At 41.5% G+C, this 26,002-nt stretch overlaps 1 protein-coding gene and 1 non-coding gene across 9 annotated transcripts in view; one reads left to right on the forward strand and one right to left on the reverse strand.

The window, feature by feature from the left end:
* Positions 1 to 26,002, forward strand: part of MYLK4 (myosin light chain kinase family member 4) — a 106,819-nt gene that overhangs the window by 10,858 nt on the left and 69,959 nt on the right. The window lies entirely within an intron of this gene.
* LOC141572636 (U6 spliceosomal RNA) lies at positions 1,083 to 1,186 on the reverse strand. The gene has a single exon (XR_012497944.1). It is a non-coding gene; the product is annotated as a U6 spliceosomal RNA (small nuclear RNA).

The following is a 26,002-nucleotide window of genomic DNA, read 5'->3' on the forward strand; positions in this document are numbered from 1 at the left end:
GATAGGCCTGTAATGATATAAATTTCCCACTTAAAATTGCTTTCGCTGCATCCCCAAAATTTTGGTAGGATGTATTTTCATTCTAATTTGTTTCTATGTATCTTTTTACCTCTCTTCTTATTTCTTCTTAACCCAGTCATTCTTTATTAATATGTTGTTTAATCTCCACATATTTGTAGTTTTTTCCTGCTGTTTTCCTGCAGTTGACATCCAGTTTCCTGCAGTTGATATCCAATTTTGTGATCAGAGAATATGCTTGGTATGATTTCAATCTTCTTAAATTTGCTGATTTTAGTTTTATGTCCCAACATATGGTTTATTCTTGAGAATGTTCCATGTACACTAGAAAATAATGTATAGTCTGATGTTCTAGCATGAAGTGCTCTATAAATGTGAATTATGTCCCTTTCATCTAGTGTGTCATTTAGCACTGGTATTTCTTTATTTATTTTCTGTTTAGATCATTTTTTATGATCTAGCCATAGCTGTCAATGATGTATTTAGGTCCCCTCCTATAATTGTGTTTTGGTCGATTTCTCCCTTTAGTTCTGTTAGTAGTTACTTGGTATATTACAGTGCTCCATGATTGGGGGCACAAATATTGATGACTGTTATGTCTTCTTGTATAGTCCCCTTTATCATTATGAGATGTCCCTCTTTGTCTCTTGTTACCTTTTTTATCCTGAAGTTTGTTTCATCTGATATCAGTATGGCTACGTTTGATTTTATCTGGATACCATTTACTTGGAGTGTCAATTTCCACCCTTTCAGTTTGAGTCTATATTTGTCCTTGTAGCTGAGATGTGTCTGTTGGAGGCAGCATATAGCTGGGTTTAGTTTTTTGATCCAATGAGCTACTCTGTGCCTTTTTATTGGTGAGTTCAGTCCATGTACATTTAGGGTGATTATTGATATGTGAGGATATTCTATCATTCTGTCTTTGGTTTTCTGGTAGGACTGTGTATCGTTTCTTTGTCTTGTTGTTGCTATCTATTATTTCAATGTGGTTGTATTCTATGATTTTTCCCTCCATTTCTTCTTTTATTATGTTATATGTTTCAGTTCAGGATTTTTTTTTTTTTTTTAATATGGAACACTTCACAAATGTGCGTGTCATCCTTGTGCAGGGGCCATGCTAATCTCTGTATCACTCCAATTTTAGTATATGTGCTGCCGAAGTGAGCACAGGATTTTTTTTTTGAGTGGTTACCATTACGTTTATATAAAAGGAAGTTTTATATTTAAAGTATTCCATTTTCTTCAGCATGCTTATTTTCTCCATTCTCTTATGCCACGTCAGACCTTTACTCTCTCCCCTTTTAGGTTTTATTTTTTGTCACTAATTATCCCTAGTTGTACTGGTTGAATAGCCTCCTTCAGTATTTAGTAAAGTCAGTGCAGGTTGTATATTAGTAAATTCCCTCAGCTTCTGTATGTTTAGAAAGGTCTTTATTCCTCCTTCATATCTAAAGGATATTTTTGCTGGAAATATTATTCCTGGCTCCTAATTTCTTTCTTTGAGTAGTTTGAATATTTGCGTCCACTCTCCCCTGGCTTGTAGAGTTTCTGCTGAAAAATCTGATGATCAACTAATGGGCTTTCCTTTGTAGGGTTACTGTCTTCTTTTCCCTGGCTGCCACGAGGATTCTTTCTTTGTTGTCAATTTTTGACAGCTTCAATACAATGTGCCTTGGAGAAGGTCTGTTGGGGTTGAGGTAATTAGGTGTTCTATTTACTTCTTAGATTCGAATGTTTGGGAAATTCTCATTGACTCTTTGTTTGAATATATCTCTGTTCCCTCCTCCCTTTCTTCTCCTGGTGGCATGACCATTATTCTTACATTGCTCTTTCGTATGGAGTCAGAAAGTTCTTGTAGAGTTCTTTCATTTCTTTTAACTCTCAGGTCTCTCTTTTCTTTGGTCTGTGTCATTTCCAGATTTCTATCTTCGATCTCATTGATTCTTTCCTCCATCTGGTCAGCTCTATTACCTAAGCTGGCTATTTCATTCTTCATTTCTTTTGAGTTCTTAATCTCCAGAAATTCTATTTGGTTCTTTTTAAAAATTTTAATCTCTTTGGGAAAATGTTCATTTTGTTTTTTGATTGTGTTTCTGAGTTAATTAAACTGCCTATCTGTGTTTTCCTGCATCTCGTTGAGTTTTTTCAGAGCACCAATCTTGAATTTTCTGTCATTTAAGTCACACATTTCCATGTCTTTAAGATCATTTTCAGGAGATTTTTCATTTTCTCTCTGAGCTGCCTTGTTAACTTGGCTATTCCTGGCAATTAGTGAATTATTTTTTCTCTTCCTGGGAATTTACAGGAGTGGATTCTGCTACAGGTTGGGAGGAAGAGGTCTTTCCTTAGCTTTCCAGTAAGTGTTGGTAGAATGTTTTATTTTCTTTCCAAGTGCAGCCTTTAATTCTCTCTAACACTGTAGTGTTATATTTTCTCTGACTGTTCCAGCTTCTCACACAGTGGGAGAGTCCCTGGAAGATGGGCTTCTCCTCTGTGAGCACGTCGCTTGGGTCTCAGGGCACAGCATCTGTTGGGGGATGTGGAAAACTTTTGAAGTTCCGGAGTTCTTCCTGCACCTGTGTGTTTCAGAGTCTGTGTGTTTCAGTGGCTCTGTTTACCCCTCAGGGATCTGCCCAGGTAAATCGGGACAGGGGCTGGGTGAGTTGTGAGAGGTGGCCCAGAGCAATGGCGGCGACCACCACCACAACCGGTCCTGCTTCCACAGCTCCCTCCCCTTTGCCGGAACTAGTTGGGCTGTGAATCTGTGTCTGCGGACCACAGTTCTCAGAACTGCAAATATTCTGTTCTTTTGATCTGACACTGCTACTGTTCCGTTTCTAGCACCGGGCAGGTGGGGGCGGGGCGAGCTCTGGGAAGGGAGGGAGGGGGCGGCTAGTCTCAGTGCCTAAGGCTCCGTTCTCTGCTCGGCAGTGCGGGCTTAAACCTCCATTGTCACCCTTCTTCCCTAAGTCTATGCTCCGAGGTCTCTGCCGTGAGCGTTGGGTTCAGCCGTGTTATATGCTGTCCCCTCAGCCCTGTGGGCCATAAACAGGCTATTTTATGCGAGTTCTTCCCTCTCCCTCAGCTGCAGTAGCCCCAGAATGCAGGGAGCTCCCAGCTCCAGCGCTCTCACCTTGTGTCTCCACAATTCCCACTTTCCTCCTCCCCCGCTCCCCCAATTTGCCCTCCTTATATGATTTCAGTCTCTTAGTCTTGCCTGTCTGCTGTGCAGGGAGTCCTTTGTGGAATTATAGCTGTTCAATTTGTTGTAAATTCTTGGGGAGATTTCAAGAGGCTCACCTCACACCGCCATTTCTATGACGTCATTTCTTTTTTTTTTTTTGAAACTTCTTACTGTAAAGAAAATGTCTCTTAAATCAGATTCTACAACATATCCTCTTACTTTTTTCCCATTGCTAATGATTATTTAGAAATGTGAGCTTAGAAATTTCTATAAGCACAGCAATTTTAGGAACAGTCTTCATAGGGGTATCAGAGAATCCTATTTGTGATATTAATGTGCTCTGTATCCATTCAGGACATAAAACAATTGAACGGCCTTTCCAATACACTGGGTACAGGTACCTGCCTATATAGTTTTGGGTGTTTTGTACAAACACACAGATGAGTCATAGTATTATGTTTGTGCCATTTCAGGTTCTCAGAATAATTAAAATTCTGATAGTTCTGTGTTAGTTGGGATATTTTGAGAAAAATATCTTATTTTCTCTCTCTGAAACTTAAAGCAATGTAGTAAAAAATATAAATATTGCAAAACAAGTCTGTGTTCCTAAGTAAGAAAATGCATAACATGTTTGATAATGGAATTCCTAAATATAATTGGGCAAACTATGTCCTTATCCACTTACCTAAAACATTATGGTTGTAAAAAGCACATTTATCTATTATTGTTTTCCAGACTTCAATTTTTCACATTTCCACCTTCATGATTTTTTGCTATATCTGCATACTACTTTTACCCTTATTAATTAGTATTTTCATATATTAAGTCATTTAAAAATATTAGCAGAAGCAGTAACAGAGTTTTGATTTGCTTATTCTACATTTTCAAAAATGTGTACCCCCCCACACACAAACACACACACACACACACACACACACACACACACACACACACACATTTTTTAGATGATTTGTTAATTAATCCAAAATCCCTAGCAATGAGGTTATCCCACGTCAGCTTGTGGACACCTGGACATGGGAAGCTATTTCCAGGTCTCCATCCTGTGCCATTTGGCACTTTCAATTCCATTTCTCATTTTCTGCCTGCCATGTAGTGACAATAACAAATACCAGAGAAACTGGTGATAGCAGACAGCAATGGAGAGAAGAGAGATCTGAAGTCTCCCCTCTAGATTGCATATATACGGAAATCGATAACAGGTAACGTTTACTTAGTGCTTCTTATGTGCCTAGACCTGTGTTCTCCATGTTGTCCCTCCTGAGGTCTCATCAGAAAGCAGAGCTGAGACAGGAGCATGTGTGTCAAAGGTTTGTTTTGGGAACTGACTTCAGGGCATAGGAGCGGGGGCCTGGGGAGTGTGAAAAAGGGAAGGAGAGAAGCCCCAACAAGGTCACATTGCCAAGCTGACCACTGTTGGTGGTGACCTCAGAGCTGCTCACCTGTAGGACTAAGGAGGTTCTATCCACCGGTGACATTCCTACTGGTTAAGGCCTACGGGAGGGTGACTAACCCCATGGAATTTTCAGTAGCATATGGGTGAATGCTGGTTCCCATGGGGGTCCCAGACAGCACTTCTATTTCATTTACAACTTTTCATTAGGGAAAAGCATTTGATTTGCTAATCCTTTGATTGTATAAAAATTATCCCAGCACAAACTTGCGGTACAAGCCATGGCTCATTTCTTCATCCACTCAGGGATTCTGATGAGTGCAGGGTATTGTGGCATTTCTATAATGAATAGATAATAGATACTGAAGGCCTGTGTTCTCAGAAATTAGGGACATCAGAAGCACAGCTCTTGCGGGAACTTGGAGGTCAGCTTATCCAAATCCTTCTTTGAAGAGGGAGCCAAAGTCCAAGAGAGGTAAAATGGACTTGTCCAAGATTCGTGACATTGAGGGACTATGCTTTCCTAAAAGCAGAATTTTCTTGCAACCCTAGCTCCTGTGTTGCTTTTCCACATTTTGTTTAGTCAGAGCCAGCCTTCTTCACAGAGTGAGTGGGTGGGCAGCACTTGGCATGGTCGCTGTCAAGGTTCCCTGTTGGCCTTTCCCCACGTGAGCGCAGCTCACCAGTGACCAGGGCAGGCTTGGGGTCAGCAGTGGCCTCGCAGGGTGGCTGACCAGCAGCCGGGCCTTCTGGCCTCTTGCCTTAGTGCCACCTCTTTCTAGGTAGGAGCATCCTGCTTCTTCACTCCTACGTTTCAGCCTCCTCCTCTGAGAACAAATCCCCCAAGGCCTCAGTCTGGGAGCTGGGAAGACTCAGATTTAATGCTCTGTCAGTGGCCAGGTGTCAGGAAATCTAATAAAAAGGCAATGATGAGGCTAGAAATGAGGGGAGATTGTCTAGTTGACCTTTAGCTTCTAGTATTTGGATTCCAAATGTGAGCAGTGAACAAGGATGTAAAGTTTTCCTCTTCTTATATATGTTATACTGTTTAGGGTTTATCTGAACTAAATTAGGATAGGGATTAAGTATACAAATGAATTATAAAGGCAAGGTTTTAAGTCATGATGCATTTTTTCCTGTGTGCTTGAGAAAGGACTAAACCTTCTGTACAATGTAAATATTTTATAACAGCATTTTCTCACTTCTGGCCATACAACTCAAGGTGGAGTTCCCACTCCACTGTCTTTGGTATACCAGTGTGTGTTGCGTCTGGCGCAACATGGGCAGTGAGAGAACGAGAAGGGGCGGTGGAGGGTTAAGAAAGAAACAGAAATCAAGAAAGTTGGAAACAGGGGCCAAGGGTCTCACAGCCTCAAAGGACTGAGAGCCCCAAATCGGGCCACCTTGTGGGTTTTATTGATGCACATACAAGGAAGTAGCATTGTTTTTTCTAGGGTCTGTGAGTCTCATACATTATACCAGAAAGCTGGTTCAAACCAACCACCCTTGCCTGTCGAAAGTCCCATGATGTATTAGTAATTGTTGTTTGTACCTCCCCAGGGGACAAAACATTTATGCTGAAACTTGCTGAGACAGAGAACTGATGTTATCACATCTAGAATCACTTGCCAAGCAGTTTGTGGGAAGGAATACAGCCACAGAGGCAGAAGCTCTCCTTAGTCGGGGGATAAAGAGGGGCTGTGCCCACCTGTATCAACCCCGTGAGTTCTCCTGGTGGTCCCCACGTGACTGTGCCTGTCTTAGGTCGTTCCTCTCTTGAGGAATCTTACCCGTCATTGACTAACCAGCCATCTTTTGGGGCCAAACAGGAGACATAAGGTGTAAGCACAAAGGTGAAGCAAAGTCCCTGAAAGGATCCGTCTCACAGACTCTCCTTTCTTTTTAGGGGTAGGCATGAGGGACAGACGGGCAGGCAGCTGCGTGACAAGTGTGCAGGCATGGACCTGGCATTTTTAACGGCAGAGTTCTGACTAACAGAGTTCTAACGGCAGAATAATCACCCTCTGGCAAGTGTTGCTCTGTCAGCCTGGGCCTGCACCAGAGCGTCTGTCTTTTCTAGCGGCCCACTTCCACCTTGCATATCTTTGAGTCTAGCATATATTTAGTCTTCAGGGTGCTTTTGGATTCTGAAAGTGGTTTTGAGTTCCCTCAAACATCTAGGGGATAGGAGAGGAGGAAATGGCAGGAAGTGAAGATTTTATTTGGAGCTTCTAAATCTCCCAGTATCTGCCAAAGGCCTTGACACCCTCCTGAATCACTCAAGCCCCTTCAGTTCTCTGGGAGAGCTTCAGAGAGCCTCGTGAGTGTGACCTCAGAAAACGCTCATCACCCACTCCAGCCAGAACCCTAAGGAAGCTCCCAGCAGCTCTTGGTGTTTTCCCAAAGTGCCCAAGCAAGGAGAGGCTGGAACAGGCAAGAGGAACACAGGATGAATCTAATTTTCCAGCACTGCCTTTCACTAGACCATCATCCACTGGACCAGCAGTCCTCAAACTGAGGTCCCCAGACACCCTGGGGGAACATAAGACTCTTTCAGGGGTCTGCAATGTCAAAACTATTTTCAGAATAATTCTAATATTTTTGCTTTCTTCACTGCCTTCACATTTGCACTAATGAAGAACAGGCAGTGGGGGGTAAAACTGCTAGCACCTCAGCACAAAATAAGGCAATGGCACCAAATTGTGCTAGTAATCACAGCATTTTTTTCACATCTAGACCCTCAAACTTTTTGTTTTTGTTTTCAAAGAGCCAGTTTTCCTTAAGAATGTACTTGATGAAACAAGAACATAAATGTGTTTAATCAGCCTATGTCAATATAGATTCTATATTAACTTAATAAAGAATTACTGAGTCCTTCTACTGCATGACAGACACAGGCTTGGGTTTGCTGGGAGTCTCCCACAACTGATGCCAGATACGGCTGTGGCTTAGAGGGAAGATTCTTGAAACTCAAAGATGCAAGAAGTTTCATTTACTGACGGTCTCAAAAAGAGGCAGAATCTGATGAAACAAGATCATTTATTTAATGAGTAAACACAGGATACATGTTTGGGTTGCAAATGGCTCTTTCCTTTCAGCCTGCAGCTCAGCATATTTATATAGAGATGTTTTACGTTAGGGTCTTCCCTTAGACTACTTCCCTTAGACTACTCTCTAGGCATTTAGAAACTTAAAAATGGGTAATGACAAGTGTTAGGTCTCATTTATTCCTAACCTTCTAGAATGGGCATGTTGAATTGACATGATAATATGGATAAGTCTCTACATTCTAAAGGCTGTATTTGCATTCTACTTATTTATGCCTTTAACTTGGGTCTGTTTACTTATTTAACAAACATGTAAATGGTCCTCACTGTGCTCCAGACCCTGTGCTCAGCACTTTGCAAATGTGAACTCATTTAAACCTTGCAGGCACTACCCTGCTGAGCCCTGTGGATGGTAAGAGAGATTGCTAACAGTTATGTTGTGTTTATTGTGATCCAGGAGCTGAGATATGCGCTTTTCCTACCGGGTGTGAGCTAATCTTCACAATGGCCTTATGAATTTGGTATAATTATTACCTCATATAAGTGAACTGAGGCTAAGTGAGATCAGGAACTTGCCCAAAGTTATGCAACCATATACCATGATATTTCTTTTTGAATGATGAGCTGGCCCAACACATGAAACATGTGATGTGGTTTATTTATAGAAAATTTAACTAGAATTTATTTTTCCAAAGTAAATGTTAAATATTTGAAAACAAATCATCTCTAATGAATTTTTAAAGGGCAGTTTGTATTATCTTCACATTATCTGAAATATAGTTCACATTTGATGATTGTTTTGGTTATTTGTTCTAACTCTTTATTGAGTAAATTAACATTGGATCTAGGTACAAAGATATAAACACAACCAGACTGGATAGTTCCCTTTTCAGGGCAAATAGGCTTGTCTCTGGGACTGCAGTGTCACAGTGACCTCCAGTGGGCAGAAGTTGCAGCAGTTACTGCGGCGGCGCCACCAAGTGGGAGCCCGTCAGGCGAGTCCTTCTCATGGTTGAGATCAGTGCCCTCTGGCTGGAGTCGGCCGTTCTCAGCCGTGGGTTCCTGAACACAGGAAGAATACATTGGAACTAAGGATGATTTCAAGTACATAACAAGGTTGGAAAATAATACATTACATGCTGTTTGTCAGCACGCTGTAAAATTATTTTGTTATACATACAATAGTTTCTTCCCCCCCCATTTTTTATTAATTATAATGACGTCTCAACTATTGAATGAAATTGACTTTTCACTACAGATAGATCAGGAAGGTGGTTAATCCAAACTAAACTAATCGTGTTTAGTTTTTTTATAGTATTACTAGGTATTTTTTCAGGTTTGCGTACACACGTTTTACCTAAATAATGAGAAGTTACGAGATATTTTTTACTGTGTAATGTAGTTCATAAGACCACAATCTTGAATTTCATTTCTGCCTCTTGCTGCCTTTATGACACCGAACATATGATTTAACCTCTTTCAGCCCATTTCCTCATCTGGGGTTAATAATACCAACCCCCCCACCCCAGGGTTGTTGTATAACACAGTTAACAGAGTGCTTGGCATGGAGAAAGTTCTCCATAAGCAAAACAGTAAGCTTTGACTACTGATGGCAGCTAAACCTTTACACAACAGACTTAGTTTCCTGAGGGACTTTTCTCCTCTCATGTCTTTCCACCCCACACTTCCTTCCATGTTTCCCAGCAATTGCGTTGGAAACCTTAGGGATCCTGATACCTCTCTGTCCTGCCCTGTTGCCCCTCCCTTCTGTCACATCCTACCAGACACCAAAGTCTGTATGTGGCTTCTTGAAAGGTTCCTTACACCTCTCCTTTTTGTTCCCACTGGAATGAAGGCAAAATGGGTTAGTATTTCTCCCACTGTCACTGAAGGATGTGTAGAGATGAGTTATCTTCTCTTAGGAGGGAAAAAGCACTCCATCCAGTCCGCTGTAAATTCTCTTTCAAGATGCCCAACTATTAACAGGATCACAATGGGAAAGTGACTTGAAAAATAAAAAGATTAATGGTGGGATCATATTATTTGATATACAGAAGGATTTAGCCATATGGGCTTAAAAGAACATGAGAAAAGGCACATACTATTATTTTATTGAACACATTACCCAATATGCCATGGGAACTGGGCAATGAGCGGTTAGTTCAAGCCTGATGCAGATACAATTTACAAAGATTCATAGACTCAGAAATTACAACAATTGCTATTACCGATATGACAAAGGGAGCAGGAGAGATTCTATTGGTGTCCTGTCCAGAGCCTTTGTCTCTTGATATTTCAAATGATGAACAGTCAGACCTGACTTATCTAGCTGTTAGACACAACAGAGTAAGCAGCATTTACCATCTCCCAACTTTCTGTCCTTGTTCCCTGAAAACCATCCCTAGTCCTAAACTCAGAAGGCCACACACAATTTATTACAGATCTGTATATTCTAATAAAATTAACTGGGAATATAGGGAAGAATGGAAAGCTACCAGGCATAATTTCTAACACTTAAGCTTGTCCACCAGAAGATAATGAATTATAATTGAAGCCTGTCAATCTATTTCCAATTATTCTATTTTAATATTATGTGTTTGCGTGATTATTCTCCAACACATAACATTGGAAATTCTCATCGCACATTAATTTATTAAAGGCTCTGAGAGGTCCCCATGTTAAAACAACAGCAAAACTGTTTTTAACCAGGCACATGAGAAGCAGTCAATAAACATTAACTCATATCTGAAACATTATTAGCATTATTATTTAACCATCCCTAGAGCTTTCAAAATTTATTTGAGCACTGAACTCTTCTGTCTCCTAACTAATTTTCACATCTCGGGGCACCATTAAGATGTGCCTTAGGGAATGCTGGTTTACAGAGGACTGATTATTGACTTTGGTGTCAAATAGACCCAGATTCAAATCCCCATGGGACCAGCTGTGTGACCTTGGTCATTTAACTTGAGACGTGGTCCTGGGTTGATCAAAATGGTGTAATAACTCCAACCTTGCAGGATAATTGGAAAGATTGAATCTGTCTGTTAGCAAGTGGCTTGGTGCCTGGCACAGAGATGTGATCCCCAACATTTAATTTCTGTTCCCACTTTTTTACTTTTCACCACACCTTTCCCCATTCTCTCTCCTGTTCTGTGCCTTTTGAAACCCTTCCTGTCCTTCAAGCCAGGTTCAAATCTCACCAGAATTGATCGTAATCTGACCTCCCCAGTCTGCAGTGAGTACGTCATCATCTTTCTTTCTTTTTTTTTTTAGATTTTATTAGGGAAGGGGAACAGGACTTTACTGGGGAACAGTGTGTACTTCCAGGATTTTTTCCAAGTCAAGTTGTTGTCCTTTCAGTCTTAGTTGTGGAGGGTGCTGTTCAGCTTCAAGTTGTTGTCCTTTCAATCTTAGTTGTGGAGGGCACAGCTCAGCTCCAGGTCCAGTTGCCCTTGTTAGTTGCAGGTGGCGCAACCCACCATCCCTTGTGGGAGTCGAACTGGCAACCTTGTGGTTGAGAGACCACTGGCCCATGTGGGAATTGAACCAGCAGCCTTCGACATTAGGAACACGGAGCTCCAACCGGCTGAGCCACCAGGCTGGTCCAGAGTACATCATCATTTAAGTACCCCGTTTAACTACCCTGTGCCATTTCTGTGGATAGCTTTGGTGTCCTTTCTGGTAATTATTATTTCATGGGTTGGGCCTCCAGTCCTAAAAAGTTGGGGTTCCTCCCCTGTGGGGCTCATTCCCATACATTTCTTTGTATATTTCATAGCAACTGTGTTATGCATGTCCATTTTCATTTGTGTTCTAGTTATTACTAACAATTTTAGGAACAATTTCATATTTTAAATCTTAGAAGTGAGGATAATTATTAAATACTTATTTCAAATATTTAAACAAAGTAACAAATAGGGCCAGCCTCCAAACAGCAAAATACTGTATTTGGAATAGTGTTGACACTGGACATCTTTCCCAAGAATTCCAAGAGAATGTACTTGAGTGAAATTCTAATCATTTCTAGACTGGCAAAATCAGTTTTGAGAGGTGTGATCTGATGTATCCCAGCTTTCTTCATTTACTCACAGATCAGAGTATCCTCTATAAGAGAATACCTGTACTTCTGGGTGCTGTCTGCCCCTTTCTGCAGAATAAGGCAGTTTGCTACCTCTTTCTTTCAAGTCGAAATTTACCTATCAACTTGCACTCTGAAATGGCTCTAATAAAATTGAATGAAAATTGTTTATAATTATAGCCAAGACACATTGCATAGATTCTGAAGTCCCTTTTAGAATTAATAATCTAAGAAAGGGTAAGTTAATTTGAACACAATTTTAATGTATTTGTTTGTTTCTTTTATATGTTCTACTCTTTGAAAGTTACTATTTTATGTGTAGTCATTCATCACAAACCAGAATCTTACTACTCTGAGTGAGGTCCATGACTCCTCACATCACCTGGTCCCATCCAGGACGACTAAGTAGAAATCTGCTTTTTCACAAGGTCCCTGGACAATTAATGTACACATTAAGGTTTGAGAAGTGCTAGCACATTCATTATCTTCTGCAACTGAAAAATGAAGGATCAATTAAAGTGTACTGTGAAAAAATTGCTGAAATAAAAATAAACATTTACTACTGCAGTTCTGGCTATGTTTACCTAAGTATGTATGTATATTACATATATACACACACATCCAGAATGTGTGTGTGTGTGTGTGTGTGTGTGTGTGTGTATTCACCCAGGAGTCTCTCAGACTGTTCCTTGGGAACCAGGCAATATCCTTTCTTGAACATTTTAAGAGCATTTTTTTCTTGGTAAAATAAATATGTCTAATAATAGTTCTTTCATTAGATTTCACAGGCAGACAAAATACAAAACTTGAACTGTGACCAGTTAGATGAGCTGGGCTGAGAGAACATGTGAAGAGCCATGCCTGGAGGTCACACTGGTCCTCTCAGATGCGGGTCTGTTCATGCAGATCCTCGCCTATAGGTGAGGTGGTCGGTTGCCCTGTGCTGAGATGCTGTGTTGTGGAAATTCCCTGGTCTGCCCTTGTTGGCAAAGCAGGAGGCAGTTTACTTGAAGCCGCATATGAGCTGAGAAAAAGAAATAATCTGTTTTGTAACTCAGTTACTTCTGCGGGTGCTTTCTAGCATATAACTGTGAGCACGTGTGGTACGGAGTGGCTGAAGCCCTTCTACCTTTGCTGGCTTTAGGACGGCTTTTGGTTCAGAAACTCCCAGAGTCAAGCGGAAAAATCACTGGTATCTGGAGGTAGTGGGCTTTGCCACTCACATTAGTTAGATAAATGACCTTGACTTTGAGCAAGTTATGTGATTCTGATATTTCTTTATCTGGGATGAGAATCACTGATTTAAGGCAGCATTTCTCAAACTCTCCTGAAGATGCGAATCACCAAGGATGCTTGGTGAATATTCAGATCCCCAGTAGCCCTCCCCCGCCTCCAAAAAACCCCCCAAACTACTGAAGCAGAATCTCCATGAGTGAAGCTTGGGAATGTGTTTTTAATAACCATCCAGGGGATTCATTTTTTAATTTATTTTTCAATTACAGTTGACGTACAGTATTATATTAGTGTCAGGTGTATAGCATAGTGATAGACATTGATACAACTTATGAAGTGATCACCCCAATAAGTCTAGAACCCATCTGAAACATACACATTTATTACAATGTTACTGACTGTATTCTCTATGCTATACTTTACATCCCATGACCATTTATATGTCCTTCTTCTTCTTTTTTCTTTTATAATGAGAAACATTCTTTTTCTTTTTTTGAACTTCTATTTATTTAAGTGTGTTTTTCCAGGAACCATTAGCTCCAAGTAAAGTAGTTGTTACAATCTAGTTGTGAAGGGCAAGGCTCACAGTGGCCCATGAGGGGTTCGAACCAGCAACCTTGTTAAGAGCACTGCGCTCTAACCAACTGAGCTAACTGGCCGCCCCCAATTTGTACTTCTTCATTTTGTGTTTTTTTTAATTAAAGTTTTTTGGGTGACAATTGTTAGTAAAGTTACATAGATTTGTACACCTGAAATCAATTTGTACTTCTCAATACCTTCACCTTTTTTCACCCAGCCCCCAATCCCCCCTCCCATCTGGCAAATGTCAAAATGTTCACTGTACCTAGGAGGTTGTTTCTGTTTTATTTGTTTGTTTATTTTTTGAGGGGTAATGATAGCTTTTATTTTCTTTTTTACATTTTATTTTATTAGTTTCAGGTGTGCAAAACAACGTAATAGTTGGACATTTAAACCACTCATAAAGTGATAACCCACGCCAAAGCTACTACCCCTCTGACATCTTATATAGCTGTTACGATACCATTGACTATCTTCCCTATATTGAACTCCACATCCCGTGACTATATGTACCTATGTATTTAGTTATAGTTGACATTCAATATTATTCTACTTCAGCTTCAGGTGTATAGTGCATTGGTCAGGCATCTACACAGTCTATGACGTGATCCCCCTGATAAGTACAGTGCCCATCTGGCACCTTACATGATCTTTACAACATTGTTGATTCTATTCTCCCTATTGTATTAACTATCAATTTGTATTTCTTAATACCATCACCTTTTTCACCCTGCCCCCAACCCCATTCCTTTCTATCACCCTGATAGATCTAGTACCTATCTGGCACCTTACCTAGTTATTACAATATTATTGACTATATTCCTTAGGCTATATTCTACATCCCCATGACTGCTATGTAACAATGTATTTGTACTTAATCTCTTCCTCTTTCACCCATCCTTAACTACCCTCCCATCTTGAAGAAATCCCTCTAAGAGTCTTTGTAATACTGGTTTGGTGGTGATGAACTCCTTCAGCTTTTTCTTTTCTGGGAAGCTCCTTATCTGTCCTTCAATTCTAAATGACAACATTGCTGGGTAGAATAGTCTTGGTTGTATGTTGTTGCTTTTCATCACTTGGAATATTTCCTGCTGCTCCCTTCTTATCTGCAAAGTTTCTGTTGAGAGATCAGCTGCCAGTTGCATGGGGGCTCCCATGTAGGTAACCAACTGCTTTTCTCTTGCTGCTTTTAAGATTCTCTCTTTGTCTTTAACCTTTGGCATCTTAATTATGATGTGTCTCAGTGTTTATCTTGTTTGGGACTCTGCGCTTTCTGGGCTTGCATGTCCATTTCCTTCACGAGGTTAGGGAAGTTTTCTGTCATTATTTCTTCAAATAGGTTTTCAATTCCTTGCTCTGTTTCTTCTCCTTCTGGAATCCCTATAATGCAAATGTTGCTATGCCTGCTGTCATCCCAGAGGCCTCTTAAACTCTCCTCCATTTTTTTGTATTCTTTTTTCTTTTTGCTATTCTGGTTTGGTGTTTTCTGCTACCTTATCTTCTACATCACTGGTTGGATCCTCTACTTCATCTAGTCTACTGTTGATTCCCTGTAATATATTCTTCATTTCTGTTATTATATCCTTTATTTCTGACTGGTTCTTTTTCATGGTTTTCATCTCCACTTTTATGCTTCCCATCTCTCTGTTGAAGTTCTCCCTGAGACCATTGAGCATTCTTATAACCAGTGTTTGGAACTCTGTGTCGGATAGATTGCTTATCTCTGTTTCACTTAGTTCTTTTTTCTGGAGCTTTGTTCTGTTCTTTTATTTGGGACATGTTTCTTCTTTTTTTAATTAAAGTTATTGGGGTGACAATTGTTAGTAAAGTTACATAGATTTCAGGTGTACAATTCTGTAATACATCATCTATATATCACATTGTGTGTTTACCACCTAGAGTCTGTTCTCTTTCCATCACCATATATTTGATTCCCTTTACCCTCATCTACTTCCCCCTATCCCCCTTACCCTGGGACATGTTTCTTTATCTCCTCATTTTGGCTGCATCCCTGTGTTTGTTTCTATGTATTAGGTAGAGCTGCTATGTCTTCTGGTCTTAGTAGAGTGGCCTTACGTAGTAGGTGTGCTGTGGGGTTCAGTGGCACACTCTTTCTGCTCACCTGAGCCACAGACTCCAGGTGTGTCCCTTGTGTGGATTATGTGTGCCCTCCTCTTTAGTTGAGCCTTTGTTGATAATTGCACATCAATGGGAGGGTCTGACCCTTGGGCTCACTGGTTGTGAGGACTGGCCTTGACTACAGATGAAGAATGGTTGTGCAGGGGCTGATCCTACAGAGCAGTATCTGCCTCAGCAGGACTCTGTTGCCTGCCCAATCCGCTCCTTGGGTGTGTCATATTTGGAGGCGGCTCATTTTGAAGCTGGCCACCTTGGAGGGGATCTGCTGTAGGTCAAATTCAGCCACAGCCTGTGCCCTACCAGGGCCACCTGGCAGGAGCCACAAAGAAATCCACAAATGGCTGCCGCCCATGCTCTTCTTGGAAGGACCTTGAGAGCCCAAGCCATGAACAAAGGCTGGCTGCCGCTAGTGCCACGCTTAGGGCTGCTCAGCCAGAGGTACCAGACATGCTCAAGTCAGATGCTGCTTGTCTGGGTTCCACAAACATTTGAGAGACCTTAGGAAAGTCTGTAGCCTGAGCCAAGGCAGGTGGCTGGAAGTGGCGTGGGTGTGCCCGAAAGTTGGGTGGTGCAGGGTCTTGAATCACTAGGGTTTGGCAAGCGAGCGAAGGGGGTGCAGATTCAGATATGGCTGCCACCTATGTCCGCACCCGGGAAAGGGGGAGGGCTCAGTGAAGAAAAATTGGCCTCTACCAGCTCCCCCGTCCAGGAGAAAGCCTTCTCTCCAGCCCCTGTCCCAAGCCAGACAACTCAATGTCCCACCATATGTCCATGCCGCCTCTCCAGCTGCTGCCTCAGTGCTGGAGCTCACAGTGAGTGATTCCGTTGGTGGGTAAGTCCATGCTTAGTCCTTTTAAGAGGAGCACCTGGGAGTGCAGCCACACTCAGTCTCACTCAGTCACAATCTGCGCTGGTTTTCACAACTAGAAATTATGGGGACTTCTCTCCCTGGCACTGGAACCCTGGACTGGGCTGGGGCTGGGATCTCTTGCTCCTCTGGGGGATTGGAGGACCCCCACAACTGAAATATCCCTCTTAATCTTTAATGGTCATATGCGGGTGTGGGACCAGCCCATTCCATGTCTCTGCCCTTCCTACCAGTCTGGAGGTGGCTTCTTCTGCACATTGTTAGTTGAAAGGCTTCAGTACAGCTTGATTTTAAGCGATTCTCAATAATGGTTGTTTTGTAGATTAGTTGTAATTTTGATGTGGTTGTGAGAGAAGGTAAGCACAGCATTTACCTACTGTACCATCTTGGTTGTAATCCCTTATTTTTATTTTTCAATTACAGCTGACATTCAATATTATATTAGTTTCAGGTGTACAGCATAGTGGTTAGACATTTATATAACATTTATACATCTATGAGTTTGTTTCTGTTTGTTTGTTTTGTTTTTTAGACTCTACATATAGATGAATCCATATAGTATTTCTCTTTCTCTGTCTGACTTATTTCACTTAGCATAATACCCTTTAGGTCCAAATAGTAAGATTTCGTGTTTTTATTTTATTTTATGGCTGAGTAATATTCCATTGTATATATGTACCACTTCTGCTTTATACATTTGTCTTTTGACTGGAGCACCTAATCCATTTATATTTAAAGTAATTTTTTTTTTTATTTAAAGATTTTTTCTTTTCTTTAATGGGGAAGGGGAACAGGACTTTACTGGGGAACAGTGTGTACTTCCAGGCCTTTTCTTCCAAGTCAAGTTGTTGTCCTTTCAATCTTAGTTGTGGAGGGTGCCCTTCAGCTCAAGTTGTTGTCCTTTCAATCTTAGTTGTGAGGGCACAGCTCAGCTCCAGGTCCAGTTGCTATTGCTAGTTGCAGGGGGCATAGCCCACCATCCCTTGCAGGAGCCGAACCGGCAACCTTATGGTTGAGAGGACGCGCTCCAACCAACTGAGCCATCTGGGAGGTAGCGCAGCTCAAGATGCCGTGTTCAATCTTAGTTGCAGGGAGCGGAGCCCACCATCCCTTGTGGGACTCGAGGAGTTGAACCGGCAACCTTGTGGTTGAGAGCCCACTGGCCCATGTGGGAATCGAACCGGCAGCCTTAGGAGTCAGGAGCATGGAGCTCTAACCACCTGAGCCACTGGGCCGGCCCTAAAGTAATTTTTAAAAAAAGATTTTATTAGGGAAGGGGAACAGGATTTTATTGGGGAACAGTGTGTACTTCTGGGACTTCTCCAAGTCATGTTGTTGTCCTTTCAATCTTAGTTGTGGGGGGTGCAGCTCAGCTCCAGGTCCAGTTGCTGTTGCTAGTTGTTAGTTGCCGGGGGTGCAGCCCATCATCCCTTGCGGGAGTAGAGGAGTCGCACCGGCAACCTTGTGGTTGAGAGCCACAATCAACTGAGCCATCTGGCCACCTGGGAGCTGAGTGGCAGCTCATTGACTTCATTCTAGTTGTGGAGGGCACAGCTCGCTGGCCCATGTGGGAATCGAACCAGCCACCCTGTTGCCCAGAGCTTGTGCTCTAACCAACTGAGCCACCCATCCGCCTCTAAAGTAATTATTGATAGATATGTAGTTATTGCCATTTTATTAATTGTTTTCTGATTGTTTGTGTTGTTCTTCTCTGTTCCTTTCCTATCTTGCTCTCTTCTCTTGTATGTTGGTGACTTTCTGTAGTGCTGTGTTTGGATATCCTTCTCTTTATTTCTTATATATGTTGTAGATTTTGGGTTTGTGGCTATGATATGCTTCATATATACCAAGCTATGTTTGTACCAGTCTATTTTAAGTAAATGATCACTTAATTTTGAATACAGTCTAGAATCACTACCATTTTTACTCCCTCCCTTCACAGTTATGTTTCTGTCATTATTTTTTTACTACTTTTGTGTGTGTGTTTGTGTGTATCCCTAAATTTACTGTTGTGATTACACATGATTTTCCTACTTTTGCCTTTTAACCTTTGCACTAGCTTTAGTGTTAGTTGATCCACTGTTTACATTATGTGTTTGCCCTAGTCAGTGAGAATTTTTTTTTGCAATATTTTCTTACTCATATTTTTTATTATTTTCTTCTTTTTAGAGAAGTACCTTTAACATTTCTTGTAATACTGGTTTGGTGGTTATGAACTCTTTTAGCTTTTTGTTGTTGGGAAGCTCTTTATCTCTTCTTCAGTTCTAAATGATAGCTTTGCTGGGTAGAGTAGTCTTGATTGTATGTCCTTGCTCTTCATCACTGAATATTTTCTGCCAATCCCTTCTGACGTGAAAAGTTTCTGTTGAGTAATCAGCTGACAGTCTTATGGGAGCTCCCTTGTAGGTAACTAACTGCTTTTCTCTTGCTGCTCTTAAGATTCTCTCTTTGTCTTTAAACTTTGTCATTTTAATTATAATGTGTCTTGGTTGTGGGCCTCTTTGAGTTCATCTTATTTGAGACTCTCTGTACTTCCTGGTCTTGTGTGTCAATTTCCTTTGCCAGGTTAGGGAAAATTTCCATCATTATTTCTTCAAATATGTTCTCATTCTCTTGCTCTGTTTCTTCTTCTTCTGGTACCCCTATGATGTGAATGTTGCTGTGCTTGATGTTGTCCCAGAGGTGCCTTAAGCTATTCTCATTTTTTAATTTAATTTAATTTTTTGTTGTTCTGATTGGGTGTTTTTCACGACCTTGTCTTCCAAATTGCTGTTTCAGTCCTCTGCTTCATCTAATCAACAGTTAAGTCTTTGTAATGTATTCTTTATTTCAGTTATTATAGTCTTCATTTCTGACTTAAAAAAATGTTTTCTATCTCCGTGTTTCCTATCTCTCAGTTCTCACTGAGATAATCTCTTCATGCCCTATGTTCACTGAGCATCTGAATTAACAGTGTTTTGCGCTCTGGTAGATTGCTTCTCTTTATTTTATTTAATTATTTTCTCATGTTTTGTCCTGATCTTTCATTTTTGTTCTGCTCATTTGGCTCACTCCCTGTGTTTGTTTCTATGTGTTATGTACATCTGTTATATTTCCCAGTGTTGGCAGAGTGGCCTTATAAAGTTGGTGTCCTGTGGGGTCCAGTGGCACTGGCTCTTTGGTTACCTTAGCCAGGTGCTCTATGGGTGTCCCTTGTGTGCATTGTGTGCCCTTTTGCTGTAGTTGAGCCTTGGTTACTGTTGCAATGTCATGTGAGTGGTTGACTGTCAGGCTAACTGGCTGTGAGGAATGGCTGTGACTACAATGTGTAAGCTATTGTGCAGGGGCTGACCTCACTGAGTGGGATTTGCTTTAGCAGGGCTGTGGTGCTTAGTGTGTCTGCCCTTTGGGTGTGTTGTTTGTGGAGCTCATTGGGTGGTGTTTTGGTATGATCGGATGCTGGTCACCAGGTATGTTGGTTTTGGGGCTTCTTGGGAAGGGCTCTGGACTGGTCAACGTCAGCTGCTGCTTGTATCCAGCCCAGAGCCTGATAAGAACTACAAATTGATAGTTGCCACCTGTGGCGCTTGGAGGCATATGGGAGAGGCTAAGTTACGAACTGAAGCTGGCTGCCACTAGTGCCTGGCTTGGGTCCACTTAGCAAGAGGCATGCCCAGGCCAGATGCTGCTTGTTGGCGTTTGTGAACCTTTGAAAGATTTAAGGAATATCCACAGCTTGAGTCCAGACAGGTTGTTTGTGTGCAAAAGCCACTAGAAGGTGTTTTGGCTGTACATGCAAATTGGGTGGTGTGAGATCTCAGGGAACTACCAGGGTGGGATGAATGTTGTTATAGCCAGATTAATAAAACATTCAGATTTAGCACCCATCTGTGCCTGCATGCTGGGTAGGGGAAGGGTTCAACAAAGGAACAATGGCTTTTGGGAGCAGTTCTGTCCCCAGAGTGAGCTACCCTGACTCCTTCCCCTGTAGCCCTTGCCTTGAAGCTAGTCAGTTCAGCTCTTTCCCATATGTTCCTGATGCTTTTTGAACTGCTGCCCCAGGGGTGGAGCTAAGAGCAAGTGAGTTCCTGAGCAAATAAATCTGTGTGTGGGTCCTTTAAGAGGAATGCCTGGGACTCTAAGCTGCATTCCTTGCTGGCTTTCATAGCCAGATGTTATGGAGACTTCTCTTACTGGCACTGGAGTCCTGGGCTGGGGAACCCTGTGTGGGGCTAGGACCCCTCACTCCTCTGGGGTACCTCTGCATCCAACCTATTCCACCAGTTCTTAATCACCACACCGTTGGTGTGGAGCCTGCCCATTTCACATCTCCTCCTCTCCTACCAGTCTCAAAGTAGCTTCTTTATATCTTTAGTAATAGGATGTCTGTTCAGCTAGTCTTCAAGCAGTTCTCTATAATGGTTGTTCTGTAATTTAATTGTAATTTTGATGAGGTCATGGAAGGAGGTGAACACAGTTTACCTACTCTGCCATCTCGACTGGAAGTCTCTAGGGATTCTTATCAGAACTGTGAGTAGCACTGTTCTAGAGAAGCCATTTGATTACTGTCTAGCCAACTTTCCTTTTTATGTCCCTAAATTTGCTCATATCAAGAGTTGCAAATTGGCAACTAAGAAGATGATATTATGTCAGTGCTGAGGTTGTTTAGATTATAAAAATTACACTAAACTTTGAAATATTTGCTCTCTTCAGAGGATGAGTACTCATTACCATTTCCTCCTATAGTTAAGTTAGTCTTGTGACCACTCAAATTTCCTTATTTGTAGAATAAGACTAATAATAATACATACATATTAGCTGATTCTTTGTTCTGAGCCAATGCTACATAAATCAGCTGATATTATTGAGTTTCTTGTTCCTTCTATTGCTTGTTTTTATCTCTGAGGTCTCGTAGCCTCTAGAGATCATGAATTCATGGAAAAATGATGGGAACTCTAATTATTATGTACGAGATATGACAATTGAGTTCACAAACACATCCAAAAAAAGAAGTGCCACATACCTCATTGCTGAATATCACTACGGTCACCTTTGAAGTACTCCCTTTGGGAAGGTGTGTACCGATACCAGTGCCTAGTCCACCCTTTAAAGCAATTTTGGAACTCTTTTTCTGGAATGGCCATCAGAGCTGCCATCATATAACCCTTGATGTCCTGAATGTCATCAAAATTTCAATGTTTTCTTTATCTTTGGGTAAAGAAACAAGTCATTGGGGGCCAGATCAGGTAAGTAGGGAGGGTGTTCCAATGCAGTTATTTGTTTACTGGCTAAAAACTCCCTCACACGGCAGTGTCTTGTGAACTGGTGTGTTGTCACGATGCAAGAGCCATGAATTGTTGGTGAAAAGTTCAGGTCGTCTAACTTTTTCATGCAGTCTTTTCAGCATTTCCAGATAGTAAACTTGGTTAACTGTCCAGTTAGTAAAAATTCATAATGAATAATCCCTCTGATATCAAAAAAGGTTAGCAACATGGTTGCAACAAGTTCACGAACGTAATTGTCAGACCTCATATATATTTCCATTTCTGCCATTACTCTACTATATTTACATCAGTTGCATCAAGACCAAAACAAGAAATGTTTAGTGGGATTAAAAATTTGGTTCTCTCATACTCAATAGACTCAGAAACGTTTCTCTGAGTGAAGACTGGCTTCTTTCACAGTTTGATAGAAGAGAAATGATATGTAGTAGAGGTAGCCAAATAGAATTCATGCAGGATATAACTAACACATTAAAATAATGTTAGAAGAAGGATATAATGCAAAGGTTTAAAGAAGAATTGAGTGGAGAATCATTTTGAACTATGTGCAAGCACGTAGAAGGGCCTGTCTCTGAATAATTATAATATAGTAAACGTTGCTTGAATCTACTTGTGAAATGGAGTGAAATCCTACCCCAGTGTTGTTAGCCCTAAATGTATCCACAAATAGATGGGGACAGAGGGTCAAGGAAGGTTGTACATGAAAGAATGTTTGAGAGGAACAGCTAAGAGTAGGTGGAGCGAAGCCCAAACTTTCTGCAATATGAGTTTACTCTCAGCAGAAATGAAACACCAGTGCAGTCCCTTTGGCCATTCTTGCAAAAGCCTCTAGAGTTTCAGTTTTATGGCATTAGTGGAAGACTCAGCTAACCTCCCAGAAGGCTGATTCCATACTCTTCCTAGGCTCCAGCAGCTTCAAGATTCAGTCAGCACAACCTGGCACAGCACAGCATTCCCAGAGGCCACTGAGGAGCTGGCCAATAAACTCTGTCAAGACCAGGGTCTTGCTCCAACAACTTGGGCTGTACATGTGGGCCAAGGTGGGAACTACTGTGACCAGAAATACGAGGACGTCTATCGTTCTGCTCAGGCCAAGTGGAAAGGATTTATTAAATGTTTCCTGAGTGCCCAGATACCTGGTAAGAGCTAGGGAGGTGGCCAAAGAAATGGAATTTACAATGTCCATCATGATTAGCTGTTGGACCTCTATCAATTCATGTAGCTTGCTGAATAGGTTTTTGAATGATGAGGTTGATAATGTTGCTGTCATGTGGGCTGCTATGCAGAATACATAGAGATTGTATATAAAATACTCAACACTATACCTGGCACACAGTACGCACTCAATAAATGGTAGCTACTATTATTATTAAATTACTGCTACTGTTACTCTAGAAGCTTATCATTTAGTCGAGGTTAAAATGTCTGATTACTTGAATCAGGAAGAAAGCAAGACTGGGCAAATTCAAGCATGTTTTGGGGGGGCTATAATTCCCCTAGTGCAACCAGCAGCCTGGTCCAAGCTGACTTCTTGGGGCAGGCCTGCAGAAGACACTGTTTAGGGCTTTCTCTACTCTCACTGAGGTTTATGCAGAAATGGAGTCATCCACAGGCCATCAACCAGAATGCTTCTTGAAAACCTCACTACCTTGTAGAAGGGATAATGTATGACCATCTATTTCAGTGTTTACCCTCTCCTTGCTGCCACTTTCTCTTCTTTACCAATCCCCTTAAAACTCTAATTTTGGAGTCGAATCTCCAAGTCCTTTAAGAGTAAAAGATAAAATAGGCATATGATACTGGAATCACAGAGTCTGGCATTTATTCACTTCACCAGTATGCATTGAGCACCCAATGGGTAGGTGTTGGGTGGGTAAGTGGGAGAAGTTGGATACAGTGGTGAGTAAAAGACAGTCTCTCTCTGTCCCCAAAATCTTACAGAGAAGTCAGGCCATTGAGGGGGGTGCTGATGGTTAAAAGAAGAGCAGATGCAGGGGTTATTTTACCTAATCTGTAGGGACTGAGGAAGGCCTCTTTGAACAAGTGGGGTTTCGGTTTGCACCTGAAGGATGAGCAGGAGTAGAGCCAGAGCAGCAGAGAGGAGGCGCAAGCTCGATAAAGGTCCAGTCAGCTGGGGAGTAAAGGAAGGAGGCAAGGTAGAGAGAGAGAGTGAAGGGCGAGCGGTCAGGGGCTGCCGCTTCGTGGCTGCATGCCATTTCAGACATGACTAGCTAGAATCCAGAGAGAGTGGCACCTCTTAGCTGGCCCCAGAGATACAGAAGGGCAGGCTGCTTCCATCCCTTTGACAGGTCTGATTTCCTGCTAATATTCCTACCTTAATTTTGTCACCCCAAAAGTTAATTCTGGTGGTTCCAGGGCTCATTCCTGGGACTTCTTAGAAATGAAATTATACTTGGTGCCATTTCCTTTCCTTCTGAAATTACTATCGCTATATTTTCAGTATGTTTCAGGAGAGTAAAAAGCATTACTTACCTCTAGTTTTCCATATAACCACTTCTGATGACTACCCCTTTTAAATACTTCTTTTTTTCAGGCTATCCAGCCTGAATTAACTTTTCTGTAAGAAAAGGTCTTTTGTGGTTTATAAATTTTAATGCAGGATGCTAACTGCCAGGATATTTTTGGACCACAACCAGGGATTTAAACAGCCTCCCTTAAGAGATGCAATGAGGCAAGCCTGCACTGCACCTGGACACAGTGGCTCTTTCATCATTCACTTTCAAAGTCATGACACCTCCTGGTTTTAACCTCAGGACGTCAAGAATTTTCTTTTAAAACCTGTTTCCTGGAAATAGGTCTTTGCTGTGCTAATGAATAATTTTTCACTTTGTATTTTTTCAAGGTGCATAAATTCTATTTTTTTCTTCTTGCAAAAAACAAAAACAAAAACAAAAAAAACAGGGTGTGGGGGACCAGGGTAAGTGTCTTCTCTGTATTAAATGGTACAGGCCATCCCTGTCCTGGATTTTTAAATATTTCATTAGCAACAGGGGATTCTTACACTGCCCTATTCATTCCCTCTTCCTCCTCAGACACTGGACTGATTATTTTGATGAAAAGTGCTGAGTAAGAGAATGTGGCCTAAAAATTAGCCTCTTAAGTGAACGCCAGAGCCTTTAAACACATCGGGATCTCTCTGGTGGTTACTTAGAGTCCTTTATTTAGTGCTGCCATTAAGGAAACTGGTTTTTTGAGACTTGACTCCTACCTAGGTTTTCCCATCCTTTCTTCCCCTTAACTGGACAATTCTCCTAGAATTAGAGGGTTACTCCAAGCTAGCAAAGTACCGTTGTGCAAAATTTTAAAAAGTGTTTTCTCTACGGCAGTGGGTTTACAGGGCAACCTTCTGAATGCCCAGTGGGTTGACATCTTGGCCAGCTGACAACACTCATGGGAAAAGAAAAAGACATCCTTTCCTTGGGCTTAGCCCAGGGAGCACAACTGGCTTTTGGCTCATTTGTCTCCTCGAAGGGCAGTTTTGTTCAGTGTGTGGACAACCCATCAAATGTGGATGTCTTGCTGGAATGCAAAAATGTACAACTTTGTTCTTAGCTGGCTGTCCATTCATTCTTCCTGAACCACTGACAGTTTATTCAGAAGACTGCAAATAATACGTTGGAGAGAGCAGAGCAGTGAGTTTCCCAGCAAGGCAGTACTTTAGGGAGGAGAAAAGCTAGCATTTGAAGATTGCCAACTGTGTCTCCATCTGGATGGAGACAGAAAGTTGTCTTGGGCACAGTGGTCCTGCTGGGAGGAATTGCTTGAGTGATACTTCTGGATTATGTAAATGAGAAATATCACAGAAACCATTGCTTCCAGGATAGGTTTTAACATGGTCTTTTGTAGTTTGTCAAAAACTCCTTTCCCAATGGTCTTGGTGTGTAAACATTGAAAAAGGCCCCTGAGGAAGACTCTCCCAGAAAGACAAAAAATGAGGCCTTCACCTTCTCCCCAGTGAGGTTCAAAGTTATTGAACACATCTGATCTACTGAAGTCTACAGTCTGGAAAGTATCCCAAAAGACTTAAACAGAGACCCTCCTTGAAGGAGTCTGCAGGTGGCGGCTAGGGGAGAGGCACCAAATAAAGTTAAGGAACCCCAGTGAAATTTGAATTGCAGATAAATAATATATCATTTTTAGTATAAATATGTCCATGTAAT

The sequence above is a fragment of the Rhinolophus sinicus genome, linkage group LG06 (assembly GCF_036562045.2).
Source record: "Rhinolophus sinicus isolate RSC01 linkage group LG06, ASM3656204v1, whole genome shotgun sequence".
Taxonomy (NCBI): domain Eukaryota; kingdom Metazoa; phylum Chordata; class Mammalia; order Chiroptera; family Rhinolophidae; genus Rhinolophus; species Rhinolophus sinicus.